Genomic DNA, 17632 nt, shown 5'->3' on the forward strand with positions numbered 1-17632 from the left:
TGAGGCAGGAGAATCACTTGATCCCAGGAGGTGGAGGTTGCAGTGAGCCTAGATTGCACCACTGTACTCCAGCCTGGGCAACAGAGCAAGTCTCCATCTCAAAAAAAAAAAAAAAAAAAAAGAGGCAAGAAAAAAAAGAATGAATGGGTCCCATTGAGTCCACCGAGTCTTTCCAGGGACAGGCCCTCCCTTGGTCCTGAGAGTTTGTAATTTCTTCTTACTCCCCCACTCCCCACTACTCCCTGAGGCCCCTCCACCCCCCACCCCCCCGCCACGACCTATGGTGGAACTGCCCACCGGGCCCTGCCACTCCTGTGACTTCCCCTGCGACAGGAGCAGCAGGATGTATCAGTTGCTAAAAAAATTCGTTTGTTAACAGGAACAAAATCAGCCCCTTCAGCCAGCTTTCTAAGCAGATACCACCCTGACTCCCCAGCAAAATATCTGAGGTTGGCACCCACAGAGCGGAGAGGAAAGCTTGGCATCTCTTTCTCTGATGAGTTTTAAAGATAAAAGAGGCTTATTTAGAATAATAATAATAATAATAATAATAATGGTATCTCTTGACACCAGATATCAAGTAATAAGACCCATAAGTGATGCTACGTACATATAACAGAATATTAAGCAGCTATTAAAAATTAAGAATTTACATATTCTTAATTAATAATTAAGTATTATTCTTAGTTAAGAAAAATTAGGAATTTAAATATTCAGCTGTGCATGATGGCTCATGCCTATAATCCTTGCATTTTGGGAGGCCAAGGTGGGTGGATTTCTTGAACCCGGGAGTTTCAGGCCAGTCTGGGCAACATGACAAAACCCTGTTTCTACAAAAAATACAAAAATTAGTGAGGCTCGGTGGTATGTGCCTGTAGTCCCAAGTACACTGGAAGGTGAGGAGGGAGAATTGCTTGGGCCCAGGAGGTCAAAGCTGCAGTGAGCCATGATCATGCCACTGCACGCCAGCCTGGGTGACAGAGCAAGACCCTGTCTCATTAAAAACAAAAGAAAAAATAATAATTTCAAAGAATATTTAATGATATGGGGAAATGTTCACCAAAATGTAAGAAAGCAGGATACAAAACTACGTATGCTGGAAAGATGTTTGTGATGTATGGTAGAGATACCAGTTGCTCCCCATATCCATTCTCCCCTTTTGCCATAGTAACAGAACCCGTTTAGATAAATAGCCTATTTCCCAGTGGCCATGGACTACATGCTGGCAAACAGGATATAAGCAGAAGAGATGCATGTGAATTCCGGGAACCGGGAAGTATCTCTCTTAGTCCGTTCTTGTTGCTATAACAAAATTACCTTCGACTGGGTAATTTACAAACGACGAAAATTTATTGCTCACAGTTCTGGAGACTGGAAAGTCCAAAATCAAGGTCCCAGCAGATTCAGTATCTGGTGAGGGCCTGCTCGCAGTGCTTCCAAGATGGTGCCTTCTTGCTGCGTCCTCACGTGGTGAAAGAGAAAACAGCTCCCTTGAGCCTTTTTGATAAGGGCACTAGTCTCATTCATGAAGGCTCTGCCCTCATGACTTAATCACCTGCTAAAAGTGCCACCTACTCAACATATGAATCCGAGGGGGATGTATTCAGATGATAGCAGTGTCCTTGGAGAGGAAAGCTGCTCTCTTCTTTGTTTCTTCCTTCTTCAGTTTCTGGAGTGAGGATGTGAACAGCAGTCTTCGGTCCTGAGGTGGAAGCCATGCGTGGGGGATGGAGAGCGTCGATTAGAAGGAGTCTGGTCCCTGATGGTCACGGAGCTGCAGAGCCAACCTGGGCTGCTTGCTGCAGGACGTCACTTACTAGAGAGAGAAATTAATAAGCTTCAGCTACTGTTACTTTGGGTTTTCTGTTATTTGTAGCTGAAATAATCCTAATCAATATAAAATATATTAAGTAAACAAAAATGCAAATTAAAAAGAGTATGAATTGTATGATTCCAATTTTATTTATTTGTTTATTTGAGATGGAGTCTCGCTGTTGTTGCCCAGGCTGGGGTGCAATGGTGCTATCTCGGCTCACTGCAACCTCTGCCTCCCGGGTTCAAGCGATTCTCCTGCCTCAGCCTCCTAAGTAGTTGGGATTACAGGCACGTGTCACCACGCCTGGCCAATTTTTGTATTTTCAGTAGAGACGGGGTTTCTCCATGTTGGTCAGGTTGGTCTCCAACTCTTGACCTCAGGTGATCCGCCCGCCTCGGCCTCCCAAGGTGCTGGGATTACAGGCGTGAGCCACCTCACCTAGCCCCAATTTTATTTTATTTTATTTATTTATTTTTTTTGAGACGGTGTTTCGCTGTTGTTACTCAGACTGGAGTGCAATGGCACGATCTTGGCTCACCACAACCTCCACCTCCTGGGTTCAAGCAATTCTCCTGCCTCAACCTCCCGAGTAGCTGGGATTACAGACGCGCACCACCATGCCCAGCTAATTTTTTTGTATTTTTAGTAGAGACGGGGTTTCACCTTGTCCCAATTTTATTTTATCTTATTTTATTTGATTTAAGTCTTTAACTCTTAACCCACACAATTTTATTTTAAAATATGTGTTTATATACATCCATATGTACGTAGAAAAAAAGGAAGGTTAAAAGCTAAAATGTTAGAAGAGATTATTTCAGGGTGCTGGGCTATAAGGATTTTATTTGCTTATTTATTTATCTTTTGTTTGCTTATCTGTATCTGCTAATTTTTCTATTTTTAAATTTTTACTTTTTGAGACAGGATCTCACTCTGTCACCCAGGCTGGAGTACAGTGGCACAATCACAGCTCACCACAGCCTAGACCTTCTGGGCTCAGGTGTTCCTCCTACCTCAGCCTCCTGAGTAGCTAGGACTTGGCGCCTGCCACCGTGCCTGGATAATTTTTGTATTTTTTGCGGAGATGGGGTTTCACCATGTTGCCCAGGCTGGTCTCGCACTCCTGTGAGCAAGCGATCCACCTACCTCAGCCTCGCAAAGTGCTAGGCTTACAAGGCTGAGCCATCATGCCCGGCCTCTAATTTTTCTTCAACTAAAGTGTATTACTTCTAAAATAAGAAAATATAATAAAAGGTATAAAGAATATGATCTTAATGAGATCCATATATACTGTAGTAATAAAAAATACCTGAGGCTGAGGCAGGTGGATCATTTGAGATCAGGAGTTCAAGACCAGCCTGATCAACATAGTGAAACCCTGTCTCTACTAAAAATACAAAAATTAGCCAGGAGTGGTGGTGTGTGACTGTGATCCCAGATACTTGGGAGGCTGAGGCAGGAGAATCACTTGAACCTGGGAGGTGGAGGTTACAGTGCCACTCCACTCCAGCCTGGGCGACAGAGTGAGATTCTGTCTCAAAAACAAAAACCAAAAAACCTTATTCTCAGAGTGAAGGTCTGAAATAAGAAACAAACAAACAAACAAATGTCTAAAAAAGGAAATAGAAAAAAATATGTTATTCATGATTCCATGGAAAAAAAGACTAAAAAGAAGTGTTCTAAAGTAAATAGGGCATGAGAAATTGTTTAAAACATATTGTTAAGGGGAATAAAGGTTATTCGACAATGTGATTCCATGTGTTTGGTAAAAAGAATTTTAAAAAAATACGCTAAAAAAAAGAACCAGAAGGAAATAAGCTGATATATTGGCGGTCTGGTTCCAGAGGAGAGATTTTAGTGATTCTTATCTTCCCCTTTATACTTTTGGTATTTTCTAAATTTTTCTCTAATAAACCTGTACTAATCTTATTTATTTAAAAATGTGTTTACTTAGAGAAGTTTTAATAATACAGAGAAGGATGTTACAAAGAATAATAAAAACACACATAACCCCAGCGCTCAAAATGAAAACGATTAATTTTTGTTATATTCAATTTCTGTCTTTAATAAGCAGTAACAGTAAAGTATGTCATCAAGATCATTAGAAATATTTAAATTAGGCCAGGCGCAGTGGCTCATGCCTGTAATCCCAGCACTTTGGGAGGCTGAGGAGGGAGGATTGCTTGAGCCCAGGAATTTGAGACCAGCCTGGGCAACATAGCAAGACTGCGTCTCTACAAATAATACTTTAAAAATTAAATTAAATTAGATCTTGCCCTGTCTAGGACGGGCCAGGGTGATATTTTCGAGGGTAGGGGGGACATGCTCAGGGATTTTTAACTGCCTTCCGCCTTCAGCCAGAGGTTTGGCTCTGAGTGACTATTTCCAGGACGGGGGTGGCCTGGGTGCCAGGATGCCAGATTTGTCTGGCACTTCCCCTGGAACATACAGAGGCCGGCAGGGCTGGAAGGGGAGGGTCTCAGTGGAACACTTCCCTCCTGAGGTCAGTTGGTGCCCAACTGGTGTTTACGAAGAGGGTGGGGCCTGAGCCTCCCAGCTCTGTGGCCTTTGCTCTTGGGGGTGCTGGCCCACGGCAGGCCACAAGTGAAGGACGGTGAAACCGCTGTCTCCTAAAAGGCTCAGAGGCCGGGCCGCAGCCTGGGAAGATTCTGGGAAGTGGGGGCCCTGCAGCTAAGTGATAAAGTCGTCAGTGGAGGCTCTGGGGTTCCAGAAAAAAGAAGGAAGAAAGGGAAGAGGCAGGAACACTTACATTTACTAGGCACCTACTGATAGGTAGGTATTATGGTCATTTCACAGACGAGGAAATCAAGGCTCAAAGGCCTAATGATGTCACTCGCCTAAGGTCTCACAGCTCCTGTGAGTCCAGCAACCTCCTGGTAATTCCACCCTTTCTAAGACTGCTCCTTGCTTCCAACACCTGGCACACATCCCAAAGGAGGAACAGGTCTGGAGGCCTGGGCTGGGCCACAGACTGGTTTTGAGAGTGATCTATCTATATGTGGGGCCCCCCACCTTCTCGACTCAAACACCAGGACAAGCGCCTGCTCATGCCAGAGCCATGGGCAGAGAAAGACCCATGAACCCCTCCTGGGGAGGCTGGAGGTTTTTTTTTTTGAGATGGAGTCTCACTTCCGTCACATAGGCTGGAATGCAGTGGCACCATCTTGGCTCACTGCAACCTCCACCTCCCAGGTTCAAGCAATTCTCCTTCCTCAGCCTCCCAAGTAGTTGGGATTAAAGATGTGTGTCACCATGCCTGGCTAATTTTTGGGCTTTTAGTAGAGACAGGGTTTCAACAAGTTGGCCAGACTGGTCTCAAGCTCCTGACCTCAGGTGATCCACTCAACTTGGCCTCCCAAAGGGCTAGGATTACAAGCCTGAGCCACCTTGCCTCGCCTGGAGTTTTTAATAAGATAGGGTTGGCTGGCATTCTGGCTCTGCACCATTCTGGCTATGTGACCTTAGGCAGATTCCTGAATCTTTCTGAGGCTCAACAGCTTTATAAAATGGGGATATCGGCCAGGCGCAGTGGCTCACACCTGTAATCCCAGCACTTTGAGAGGCCAAGGTGGGTGGATCACCTGAGGTCAGGAGTTCGAGACCAGCCTGGCCAACATGGAGAAACCTACTAAAAACACAAAAATTAGCTGGGCATGGTGGCAGGTACCTATAATCTCAGCTACTTGGGAGGCTGAGACAGAATTGCTTGAACCTGGGGAGTGGAAGTTGCAGTGAGCCGAGGTCCCACCACGGCACTCCAGCCTGGAGTGAAACTTTGTCTCAAAAAAAGAAAAAAAATGGGAATGTCGTCGTTGATGGTAACAGACACATACCTCTTTCAGCAGTTGGAGGATTAAACGCAACACTGCACAGGACACGATTCCCTGTTTTGCACACAACCAGGCACAGAATGAACACTCAGGAGCAGCGCCTGGTGCTTGTGTAGCCCTGGTGACCTCTACCACCCCAGCCCCGGCCCTGGATCCAGTCTTCACTCTAAAGTGGCAGGAGAGACTGTAAAACCTCCCTCCCCTTCTCAGGTGCCCCTGCTCTCCAAAGGTCCTCTGGCACTGCACTGCCCAGGCATTATTATTGTTAACAATGACCGCTGTTCTGATTTATTGACCACTGACTCTGTGCCAGGCGTTGTGCCAAGTTTTCCTTTCTTTCATCGTCACTGCACTCGAGGTGGCACTATTAGTCTCTGTGTAATCCAGGCAAGGACACTGAGGTACAGCAAGGTTAAGTGACTTGCTGGGGTCACAGAGGTAGGGATTGGCCCAGCTGGGAATCTCTGGAGGCTGGGAGAACATGAGTGACAGAATGAAGTCATTCTACAGACTTAGCTGCACCAATTGCCAGGGCTCCTGGTCTGGGATCCAGTGAGGAGGTTAGGAGGCTGCTAAGTTCTGTTCATGGTCACCTAAAGGGCACCCTGGTGGCCTGGCCACAGGATAGGGCTTCTGCCCACACTTGGTGCCCCTTCCTGCCACTCTGCCCAGTAAGACTGCCTCGATCCGCAGCTGCCATAGGAGATGAGGACCGTGACTGTCTCCTTCCAGCTGGGGTGCCAGGCGGGGCCCAGGCAGAAGACCAGGACCCAGGATCAGCATAGAAGAAATGGTTGGAAATGTTGAAAGGGCACCTGGGGATGGAGAGGCAAACAAGAGATGAGCAGCAGCAGGAAACTGCCACCCACCACCAAGGGGGTTGCTCTCAAGGCTGGGGCAACAAAGGGAAGGGGAGGAGGTTCAGGAGCCCAGGAGCTGGGCTGCCCAAGGGAGCTGGAGCCACGAAGGCATGAACTCACAGCCAGAGTCGCCACCCAGATCTGGGGATCAGGAGGAATACCCAGACTTCTCTTCTTCCCCTGCCCCTCCCCATCTTCCTCCAGAACCTTTCATTGGGTAAAACTAATCAGAAGCCAGCTGGCAAAGCGGGTCTGGGGCATGCGATTTGCTCTCCAAGATACTGAGCAGAACATAGGCAAGGAACAGATGTGACAACAAACCAAACAAATGACCAGGGCACAGACCTCTCCAGGGCTGCCTCCTGCTCCTGTGGCTGCCCCTCGCCTGCTTCAGGGCTCCTGCCGAGTAAGGGACGGTGGACTCTCGATGCTGGTGATCACATTCCCCCCTGAAGTCCACCTGGGGCTGTGTCTCTTCTCATCCCCCTTGTTGGTGTCAGGAGACCCCAACCGACCGAGCTGGCCACTCCCTTTGCATACTTGACCTGGATTGCCTGGTGGTCTTCACTGGCCTGTGCTTCACTTCGGTGACTGTGTTTCAATCTAGTCCTAACTTCCTCCCTGTCACTACTGACCTTATGGGGCTGGGGCCTCACCATATTCTTCCCCATGCCTGCTTAAGTTATAAGACCACAGAAGATGCCACCACATTCCAAAGCTCTCCCACCAAGCACTCTGGTTAAGAGTTCAGGCTGGAGCTCTCAGACCTGAGGTCAAAGCCAGCTCGGTCACCTAACTCTGAACAAGTGATTTTACCTCTCTAAGCCTGAATTTGCTCATATGAAAAAAAGGGGAGGAACAGCAATAATACATACTTGCAGGGCAGAGGAAAGAGAAGGGATTACAGCTTATCTGTGAGGTAGTCGTTGCAGGCACAACAAGAAAAATAGCAATCGAGCGTTCATTCCACAAATACTGATTGATACTTTCTGTGCATTGGGGTCTGTCCAAGAACAGGAGGGATAGGAAGAGGAGTGAAATATTGGAAGGTAAGGTGTGAGGAAAACCAACTTGAGCTGGCCTCAATGGAAGGACATTTGTTGGCTCACTTAGATGGAGGTCCAGAGGTAGGTTGATGTTATGAACTGAATTATGTCTCCTCCACATTCATGTGTTAAAGCCAGCAAATGTCTTTCTGTGAACTGCATTTGGAGATAGGGCCTTTATGGCAGTTATTAATGTTAGATAAGGTCGTAAGGATAAGGTCCTAATCCAATAGGACTGGTGTTCTTATAAGAAGAGACAGAGATTTGTGGTATCTCTTCCTCTTCTTCAAAGGATAGCAGTCCTATCTGGAAGAGATATCAGAGAGCTCTGTCTTTCTCTATGCATACACAGAGAAGAGGCCACGTGAGGTCCCAATGAGAAGGCGGCTATCTGCAAGCCAGAAGACAGGCCTCACCAGAAACCAACTTTGATGGCACCTTGATCTTGGACTTTTAGCTTCCAGAACTGTGGCAAAATAAATTTCTGTTGTTGAAGCCACTCAGTTCATGGTATTTTGTTATAGCAGCCCAAGCAGACTAACACCGTAGGGGCTTCTGATTTGATGAGTCCAGAAAAACCAATTCTAGTTCCCTGCGATGCCCTGGACTCCGCCCTCCTCTGTGTGTGGCACCATCCTTAGGCTGGTAGCAGGAGACTGCCCTGGTTCCAGGCTCTGCAATGTCCAGGGAAAGAGAGAGAGAGAAGATTGTCTTGAACTCCTGGCCTCAGGTGATCCGCCCGCCTTGGCCTCCAAAGTGCTTGGATTACAGGCATGAGCCGCCATGCCTGGCCAAGAGAGAGAAGATTGTCCATGAAGCTGCCTGATAAAAACAAGTGTACTCTTTCCTAGAAACCCAAGTCAAACCTTCCTGGCATCTATTGGCCCTAACTAGGTCACAGGCTCATCTCAGAACCAATTCTCAAGATTTGGGAAAGCCAGTCACGTGTATTTTGTACAGCATGGGAAAAGCTGTAACACAGAGACAACTCATACAAGTGTAAGCAAAATAGAATGTTTGTCTCTTTCATATGAGTTCAGCAAAAAAAAAAAAAAAAGCAGTCAAAGACTGAGAGGAGGGCTTGGCCATCCTCCAAATGTGGTTTCCCTCTCTAGGTCCAAGAAGATGGCTTCAAATTTCTATCATCTCCCAGGGAGGGAGAAGGGCAGAAGGGTCAGGGAAGCACATGCACAATGCTTTTGAGGGCCCAGCTTAGAAGTGGTCTGATTATTTCTGCTCATTGTTCGTTGGGGGAGAACTTAGACTCCTGGCCACATTGAGCAGCAAGGGAGGTTGGGAAATGTAGTCTTTAATGAGGCAGCCATCTGCTCAGACAAAAATCAGTTCTGTTATTTAAAAAGGGGATCGTGTATGTGAGTGAACCAGCAAGGACTCTGCTGCACACTGATTAGTTAGGGCCAGGTTCCGGGTCAGCTTCCACGGAGACCCATGGGCTTGCTTCTTCAGTCTCTGTACTCTGGGTCTGTCACAGCAGCTTAGCTCATATTCTAAATAATGAACTATGCCTTGCATTGCATTAGTTTCTCTTAAGAAGCTGGAAGGGGGAGAATGGATGTTGGGCAGCCAGCCAGCAGTATCCACTACATTATCTGCCCTTGAGGTCCTGAGATGCTGGGGGAAGAGCTGGGTTTAAATAGATAACTATGGTCAACATGACCACTGGTAAACTCATGACAATATATAAAGCCCAGTGAAAAAAGGGGGAAGAATGAAGAGGAGGCTTTTTAGAGGGAATGGCAGAGTATCATGAGTTCATTTTGGCTGGGTTTTAAAATAGGTGTGGGAATTTCCCAATGGTTTTAATTGAGAAAGGGCATTTCAGACAAAGAGACCGGCAAAAGTATGGAGGTCTATGGGGTGTGGCTGGTGATCTGAGAGTGGGGAGGCGGCGGTACTTTGGGATCAGGTACTGAAGAGCATCTGAAGGCCATGGGAGGGAAGCAGGCTGTCCCACAGGCCTCTGGAAGCCATGGAGGGTTTTTAAGCCTGGGAAGACATGATCAAATCTGTGTCTTTCTCGAGGGAGGGACTGGAGGATGACTCGTTAGGAAGCTATTTCACAAATTCAGCTGAGTAATAAAGAGAGCCTGCATCAGATCAGGGCTTTGGTGGCGGGAACAGAGACAAGGAGACAGTTTGCAGAGAGATTTTGGTGGGAGAATGACGGAACTTGGTAACTGGGTGACTAAGGGGGGTTGAGTGAGAATAGAGGGGGTGGTGGTTTAAATACAGTTAAATACGATCCTGAGTGTACATGCTTGTGCTAGAAACCTATACAAGGAGTACAGGAAATGCAAGTTTGGGGGTGAGAGGAGAAAATGCCTTCCCACTGTCCTGAGCCTGGTCCATGACAGACTTCTTTGGGTTTCTGAAATATTTAACAGTCTCTCTTAACTCAAGGCATCTGAACACTCTGCCCCTCCTCTACAGAATACTCCCTTACCCCCAAATCTCCAACTGGCTAATTCCTTATTTCCTCCAAGAGCCTTTCTTGACTCCCTCACCAAGGTCGGAAACCCTCTCCTGTAGCCTTATAGCTTCCCATTTCTTTTATTTCCCCACCTCTCACTGGTGGTTATTGAATGCCTGTCTTTCTCCAATACACCTGTAATTTCCATGAGGCAGAAACCATGTCTGTATTTTCCACTGCTTCATCGTCAGCAATGAAGTATAGTGCCTGGCACATGGTAGGCGCTCGTGCTGAGTTTGAGGCATCTAACAGTGGCCTTTGGAAACAGGTGTTGGCCAATGTTTGGATCTAGGCCCATTTGGATGGAATGCAAGGTAATGGCGCCACCATGGGGACAGGTGATGTGACTCTTGAGTAGGCCTGGATCACTCTAGCCTAGTGGTTTTCAACAAGGGCTGATTTTTGCCTTCCCAGGGACGTTTCTGACTCTCACAACTGGACGTGAATGTAAATGTGTATCCTATTAGCATTGAGAGGGTAGAGGTCAGGGATATTGACAAACATCCTACGACACCCAGGACAGCTCCCCACAACAAAGAATCACCCAGCCCAGACTGCCAATAGTGCCAAAGTGGAGAAACGCTGCAGAGATGGGCGAGCCAACTGGCACGGCTGAGTTCCAGTTTGGCCTACTGGCTCCTATGGTCCAACTGAGTAAGAGCAAGAGAAGCTTAGCGGCTGTCACAAGAATTATGGACTTGTGATGTGCAGCCAGGAACCATCCTGGATCAGGCTTCAGTCAGAGGCCCCAACACCTTGGGCAGTTTCCCCTTAACTGAACTCCCAGCCGTAAGCCCAGCTGGCTCAGCCTGGCGCTCGCCTCTCTGACTCATCCTGTTGGGTTTCTCTCACTCTTTGGTGGAAGGGCACCACACTCTCTTCCCGCCCCATCTGCCTTGCTGATTATTTTCAGCTTGGCTTGCAGAGGCCCAACACTGCAATTACTCCCCAACCTCAATGGCTCCTTCTGAAAATAACATTTGGGTCGAAGAAAACCTCAGTCTGGTGGGCTGGATTTTATACTAAACAGTTAAAGAATGGGTGTGGGCAAGCGGGGGTGGGGTGGGGGCAAGGGAGTGGTACGATGGTACAATTAAGAGAAGAATCTGGAAGAAGGGGAAAGGAAAGGAAATGGAGAGAGGGAAGAGGTGGTGGTGGTGGTAAGGGCTGTTGCAGAAAGAAAATAGACGGGCAGGGGTCATCCATCTTCTAAAAGTCTTATGCCAAGTCTTTATTTCTGCCTCTAATTGAAGGTTTTGTTTGCTGTAATAACCCATCCCAACCCCCAATCTTTGAGGCCTGGGAAATTCATGTCTGCCTGGGGCCAGAAGAATTAGTCTATGGGCATAGCAATCTTTATCCAAGTTAGTGACCAGATTTTCCAACCCTAAAATAGAAGACACATGGTCTGACATAGGCTTTTTGTTCTCTTTCCAGATGAGAATGGCAGTCTGGGAAATGTAGTTTTAATATGGAAGGGGGAATTTCTAGGTGTTTCCATGGTCAATGGAGGAGCGTAGACACGATGTTCAAAATAGGGAGTGTTACGTACATCAGAGATGCATGTATGGGTTATTTTATTTCAAAGAAGAAAATGATATTATTCTGAGTGATGTAACTCGGGAATGGAAAACCAGACATCGTATGTTCTCACTCATAAGTGGGAGCTAAGCTATGAGGATGCAAAGGCAGAAGAATGACACAGTGGACTTTGGGGACTCAAGGGGAAGGGATGGGAAGGGGGTGAGGGATAAAAGATGACAAATTGAGTGCAGTGTATACTGCTTGGGTGATGAGTGCACCAGAATTTCACAAATCACCACTACAGAACTTAGTCATGTAACCAAACACCACGTGTTCCCCAATAACCTATGGAAATAAAAAATTAAAAAAAAGAAGAAAACGAAACATGGGAAATGAGAAATTTTGTCCCATCCAGGTAGAGGGGACGGGGGCGGATCTAGGGAGTATGAAAAGAAATGCCTGGAGGCACCCTTTGGATCCCAAAGGTGCTTTTTAAAAAAGGTGCTTTAAAGGGTGCTTTACAAAATTGTTCCACAAAATTTAAAGGCTGATTGACCTACCTTCTATGACCGCTGTGAGAAAGAGCTGAAGTTTGCAAAACATAGACCCTTGCACTTAGCCTAAGTAACCAGTAGTTTCTCAGTGCTGAGAGATTCCTGAATGCAGTCCCTTAACGCTCGTTGGCATTTCTGTCACTAACTCAACCAGCCCTGTGGGGACCTCTCAGGGTCAGCCCATTGGCTTCCTTGGGTAGTGATGCCAGTGCTGCCCGCTGTTACAGAGTGTGTCCTTGGGAGGCCAGTGGGTCCTTTGGCCCTCTGTGCGGATGGCTCCATCAGTCTGGAGGGGAAAGGGAAGGCCTTCTTCTACTCAGGGCCCACTTTGCTCACTCTCTCAATACTATTTTAACGGGTGGCCACCATGCGCCAGGCACTGGGCTAGGTACTGGATACGCAGCAGTGACCAAGGCAAGGCTTTGTGCTCAAGGAGCTTCCGGTCTAGTGAGGGAAGCAGGTACTTAACAGTATGGTGCTATTAAGTGCCACCATCCAGGTAAGTACCCAATGCCAGGAGAGCACGTGGGAGGAGCCCAAACTGAGCCTTAGAAAGAAAAGAATTCTAAACTGGGAGAGATGTCCTGAGTTGGTCGGATCAAGGGTGTGTGAAGAAATTATGATTCTGCTGATTGTACAGATGAAGAAACTAAAAGCTTCAGATCATACAATTAGTAACAGCAAAACCTATAGCTGAACCCTGGCTGAGAAGATTCTTCTCCCCCTATGCCTGTACCCTGTGCTGCCCAGCTCCCAGGTGGCCTCATCCAGACCCTGACATTTGAACTTGGCCTTGAAAAGGGGGTAAGATTTTGAGAAATTGCGGGTCCTCCGTGGATAGGGCAGCTATGTAGGCTCTGGAGACAGCCAAGTGGAGTTTGCATCCTGGTTAGGCAAGTTACCTAACCTCTCTGTGCCTCATTTTTCTCCTTAAAAATGTAAACACCCACCTTCTATGGTGTCATAAGGAGTAAGAATGTGTAAAGTGCTTAGAACAGTGCCAGATTATTGACAGTCACTCAATATGTTAGGTAGTATTACCTCCAGAGTTTTTGTTTGTTTGTTTGTTTTTGAGACAGGGTCTCACTGTCGCCCAGGCTGGAGTGCAGTGGCGCCATCATAGCTCACTGCAGCCTCAACCTCCCTGGCTCAACCAATCCTCCCACCTCAGCCTCCTAGGTAGTTGGGACTACAGGCGCAGGCCACTATACCGCTAATTTTTGTGTTTTTAGTAGAGATGGGGTTTTACCATGTTGCCCAGGATCGTCTCAAACTCTTGGGTTCAAGTGATTCTCCAGTCTTGACCTCCCAAAGTGCTGGGGTTACAAGCATGAGCCCTGGTGTCCAGCAATTACGAGTTTTTCGCCACATGTGATAGACAAGACAATTTAGCTAACAAACACACTTTTTTTTTTTTTTTTTTTTTTTTTTTTTTTTTTGAGATGGAGTCTCCCTCTGTCGTCCAAGCTGGAGTGCAGTGGAATGATCTTGGTTCACTGCAACCTCTGCCTTCCAGGTTCAAGCGATTCTCCTGCCTTAGCCTCCCAACTAGCTGCGACTATAGGCACCTGCCACCATGCCCGGCTAATTTTTGTATTTTTAGTAGAGATGGGGCCTCATCATATTTGCCAGGTTGGTCTCGAACTCCTCACCTTGTGATCGGCCTGTCTCAGCCTCCCAAAATGCTGGGATTACAGGCGTGAGCCACCACATCCGGCCTTTTTTATTTATTTATTTATTTTTTATTTTTTTGTAAATAAGAGTCAAGTGAAGCAGTGTGAGTGGAGAAGGAAAGAATAAAGAAAAGAAAGAAAGAAATCGGTAACTGGATTAGTGATCGATTAGTTGTAAACACCATTGCACTCGGACCAGCCCACATGTACATTTTTCATTTTAATAGTTTTGAATTTATTTTCAGCCTGTAACTTTGCCAATGTTATTGCTTAGGGCAAAGCTATCTAAAAAAGGGAAACTATTTAATTTAAATAAAAAGTTAATAAAATAAAAGTCGATTAAAATATATAATAGAGGTGGAATGTGGATATAGAAGCAAACCGTGAAGGCTGAATGGCTGAAAATACCCGAATGGCTGAAAATTTTGGAAAATAATCGGTGACGCCTCCTGCTCATAAAACCTAAAGCAGATGAGCAAGGCAGGGGAGCTACTGACCAAGGCGGTATCAAAACCTTGCCTCCTTCCCGCCCCGTAGCCGCTATCCTTCCCTTCTTAAGAAATCGGGTGTGGGGGCCCAGGCCCGCGAGGCTTCACTGAGCTTTCGAGCTGTGGATCCTGGACAGCGCCGCGGATCGGGGGGCGCAGGGGAGGGAGGCTGAATCCAAAGGCCCAAGTCTGGAAACCGAAAGCCAACTTCCCAACTTCGCTCTGCCGGGGCGTTTGGGGAGATCTGGGCCTCTCTGATTTTTTTTGGATCACTGGGTCAATCAGTCAGCCAAGGCCTCGGGAGAAGTTTAATTAAGCTCAGATCGCGAGCGCGAGCTGCCAGAGGTCTCCCCAGCAGGCCGGCCCCGCCCCTCGCACATCTGGTGAAAGCACCCCCTCCGCCCTGTGGGGCGGAGCCGCAGCCCGCGCATGCGCGTCGGCCCGGCGCCCGGCGCGCCGCTGCAGAACTCAACTCCCAGAACAGCGTTGCAAACTGTTGCATCAGACAGTAAGCAGCCGGCCGCGCCGCCAGGGTTTCTAGGAAGATAGGAAGGGTTTGAGATCGTCTGTGGTCGCCTGGGAGCTTTGGCTGTCACTCACGGTGTTTACATACTGGCAACACGGGCCCCTAAAATATCAAGCTTGCATCGGTCAGAGAAGGGCCGTAGCCACAGGTGAAATTCCTTGAACTCTATTGCTCCTGTCCCCACTCCACGCCCTGACCCAGGTGGGACTAACTGAACTGGATTCGATCTGCCTTATTAGCGGCAAGGGCCCTGAAGGAATGAGCTGGGTTCGATTTCTCTTCCCAAGTACAAGAATGCCCCTTGAGGAATTTCTCACTCTGTGAAAGTGCAAAACTAATTTCCCCAGACTAGCGCTATTGCCGGTTCCCAAAAGGGTTTGGAAAGATCCCAGAAGAAATGTTCAGTGGTGTCCAAATCTCTTTACCCCAGCAGCTGGACACGCAGACCCTAAGCTAGGAGCCCCTCTGGCCACCCAGAACTTCTTGGTGGGTGGACACACGTCCTTGACACAGAGGTCTTCTTTTTGTCGTATTTCAGGCCCTTGTGTTCTGAAGACTGGATATTAGCCAGAAAATGCACAACCACAAATTCATGCAGACGCAGCACACATATATAACGAGTTCTCTGAGTCCAAATGGCTTAGCAACTCAGGTCAGTGGAAAAGTTGTCCTGATGTTCCTTCACTCTTCTGGTCTCTGGGCCGTTCTTCCTCAAAGAGAGAAAATAATGCTGTATCTGGAAGGGAGAGGACAAGCTGAGGCAGGTGGGTGGGACATTCAAGGAGAATAAGAGCGCTGATTTGGAATCTAGTTTTTAAAGGGATTTTCAAGGACATAATCTGAATCCTATGGCTCAATCCTCTTTTTTTTTTTTTTTTTTGGAATGAGTCAAGACCAAGATCATTCAGTATTAATGGATTTCCCAGAAAGACAAAAAGTGGCCATTTACCTTGGGCATTCTGCTCTTTTATGGTGGTGATGGTGAAAGTCTGTTCCATGTGAATAATTTTGAGATCTGAAACAGGCCTAGTATCTTCCTTCCCTTTCATTATTATGAATCGCTCAATCCCAAAGTTCAATTAAAAAAAAAGACCCAAAAGACTCATAAGCCTTATTCAATGTGTCCCATGCCAGACAGTTGCTGTTGTTTGTTTTAGCCAGCGTTTTCCTGTGACGTATTATGTCACTATGGGATTTTCATTGTAATAGATGTTTCATAAATATGACCTGAGTGATTTCAGTCGTCAGAAACAGTGTTCTTATGAACTGAAGGAAAGACAACTAGGAAAGGATGGGAAGGCATTGGCAGGTCCTGGAGCTAGAACAGTCCCAAGTTCTGCTCCTGAAGGTCTATTAGGATCCACGCCTGCCAAATGGATATCCCCAAGGTGGGGTTCTAAGGTCAGCAGGTATGGCCTCAGGAAGCTGCCAGAAGCTGATAGAATATCAAATGTGTCTCAGCAGTCGTTCCCACATGGAGAAGCAAGTCAGTTACTCTGGTGGAGCCAAGTCTGAAAGTTGGAACCACAAGGAAAGGAGCCAGGTGGGAGCAGGAGAAGGTGAGTCCATGAGCTCAAGCCAGGTTCTCTGCTGTATCCCCAGCACCTACACATAATGGCTCTATATGTTTGTGGAGTGAATGTGCTGAAAGGAGGAGGGAAGGAGAAGCAGACTGAGGAAAAGGCAAAGAAGCCCAAGAATTTTGCAGGAGGCTGCCTGGTATGGCCAGGGTATTGGGGGAAGAGGGGAATTCTTCCAGTTTAAAGACACAGGGCAATAGAGTCAGAACTATTAAGTGACGAGTCCCATGAGGTTCTTTCTGCCTTGGCTTTCCTCATTTGGAAAAACCTCCAGTTGGTGGTTCCATAGCCAAGCAGTCATTCTACTTAACTAAGCCTAGTGACATCATCACCTATTGCCTCACCTTGACTGAATTTCCAGAGGAAATTTCTGGAAAAGTGAAGGGTCTGAGGAGTGACTGAGATCTAGAGGACAGGAATCACCCCAGAAACCACACTTCAAAACCATAAGCAGACCGGGCCTGTTGGTTCACACCTGTAATCCCAGCACTCCGGAGGCCGACACAGGTTGATCACATGAAGTCAGGAGTTCGATACCAGCCTGGCCAACATGGGGAGACTCCATCTCTACTAAAAATACAAAAATCAGCCAGGCATGGTTGTGGGTGCCTGTAACCCCAGCTACTCGAGAGGCTGAGGCAGGAGAATCACTTGAACCCAAGAGGCGGAGGTTGTAGTGAGTTAAGATCGCGCCATTACACTCCAGCCTGGGCTACAAGAGCAAGACTCCATCTCAAAAAATTAATAATAATAATAATAAATAAAACCATAAGCAACGTGGTAGGCCAGGTAGTCAGATGAAACAAGCGTGTACTGAAAGGGTGATTTGCTTTACACATTCATGGAGCACTCATAGATTCTAGACACTATACCAAGCCCAGACCCAGACAAAGCTGTCCTCAGGGCTTATGATCTAAATTCCGTGTGGAAAGTCTGTTTTTGAAATGTTTAAGGCACCTCATTTAATCCTCATTTCCATTTCACGTCATGTACCTCCTTCCTGAGAAACCCACCACATTTTAAGTTTGTAGCTGGCTTTCCTTCTGTTTTTGCTATTTATGTGCCAATTTAAAGGGTGGGGAGAGCCACATTAATTTTAAAATAAAACACAAATAGCAAAATGAGGCTTGGTTAGAGGAAAAACCACAAAAGGGATTTTTTTTTTTCTTTCTCCCATACTTTTCAGATTTTCCTAGAACCACCTTTATTTTCTCAGAGCCCAGACA

The 17632-nt window shown here is 46.9% G+C and overlaps 1 long non-coding RNA gene across 1 annotated transcript; it reads left to right on the plus strand.

Moving 5' to 3' along the window:
- The first annotated feature begins 14792 nt into the window (after positions 1-14792).
- Positions 14793-17064, plus strand: LOC135270092 (uncharacterized). Its single transcript, XR_010338316.1, has 3 exons — positions 14793-14974; positions 15365-15478; positions 16288-17064. It is a non-coding gene; the product is annotated as an uncharacterized LOC135270092 (long non-coding RNA).
- Positions 17065-17632: the final 568 nt, after the last annotated feature.

The sequence above is a fragment of the Aotus nancymaae genome, unplaced genomic scaffold, assembly GCF_030222135.1.
Source record: "Aotus nancymaae isolate 86718 unplaced genomic scaffold, 86718_ANA_hifiasm-v0.15.2.pri h1tg000059l, whole genome shotgun sequence".
NCBI lineage: Eukaryota > Metazoa > Chordata > Mammalia > Primates > Aotidae > Aotus > Aotus nancymaae.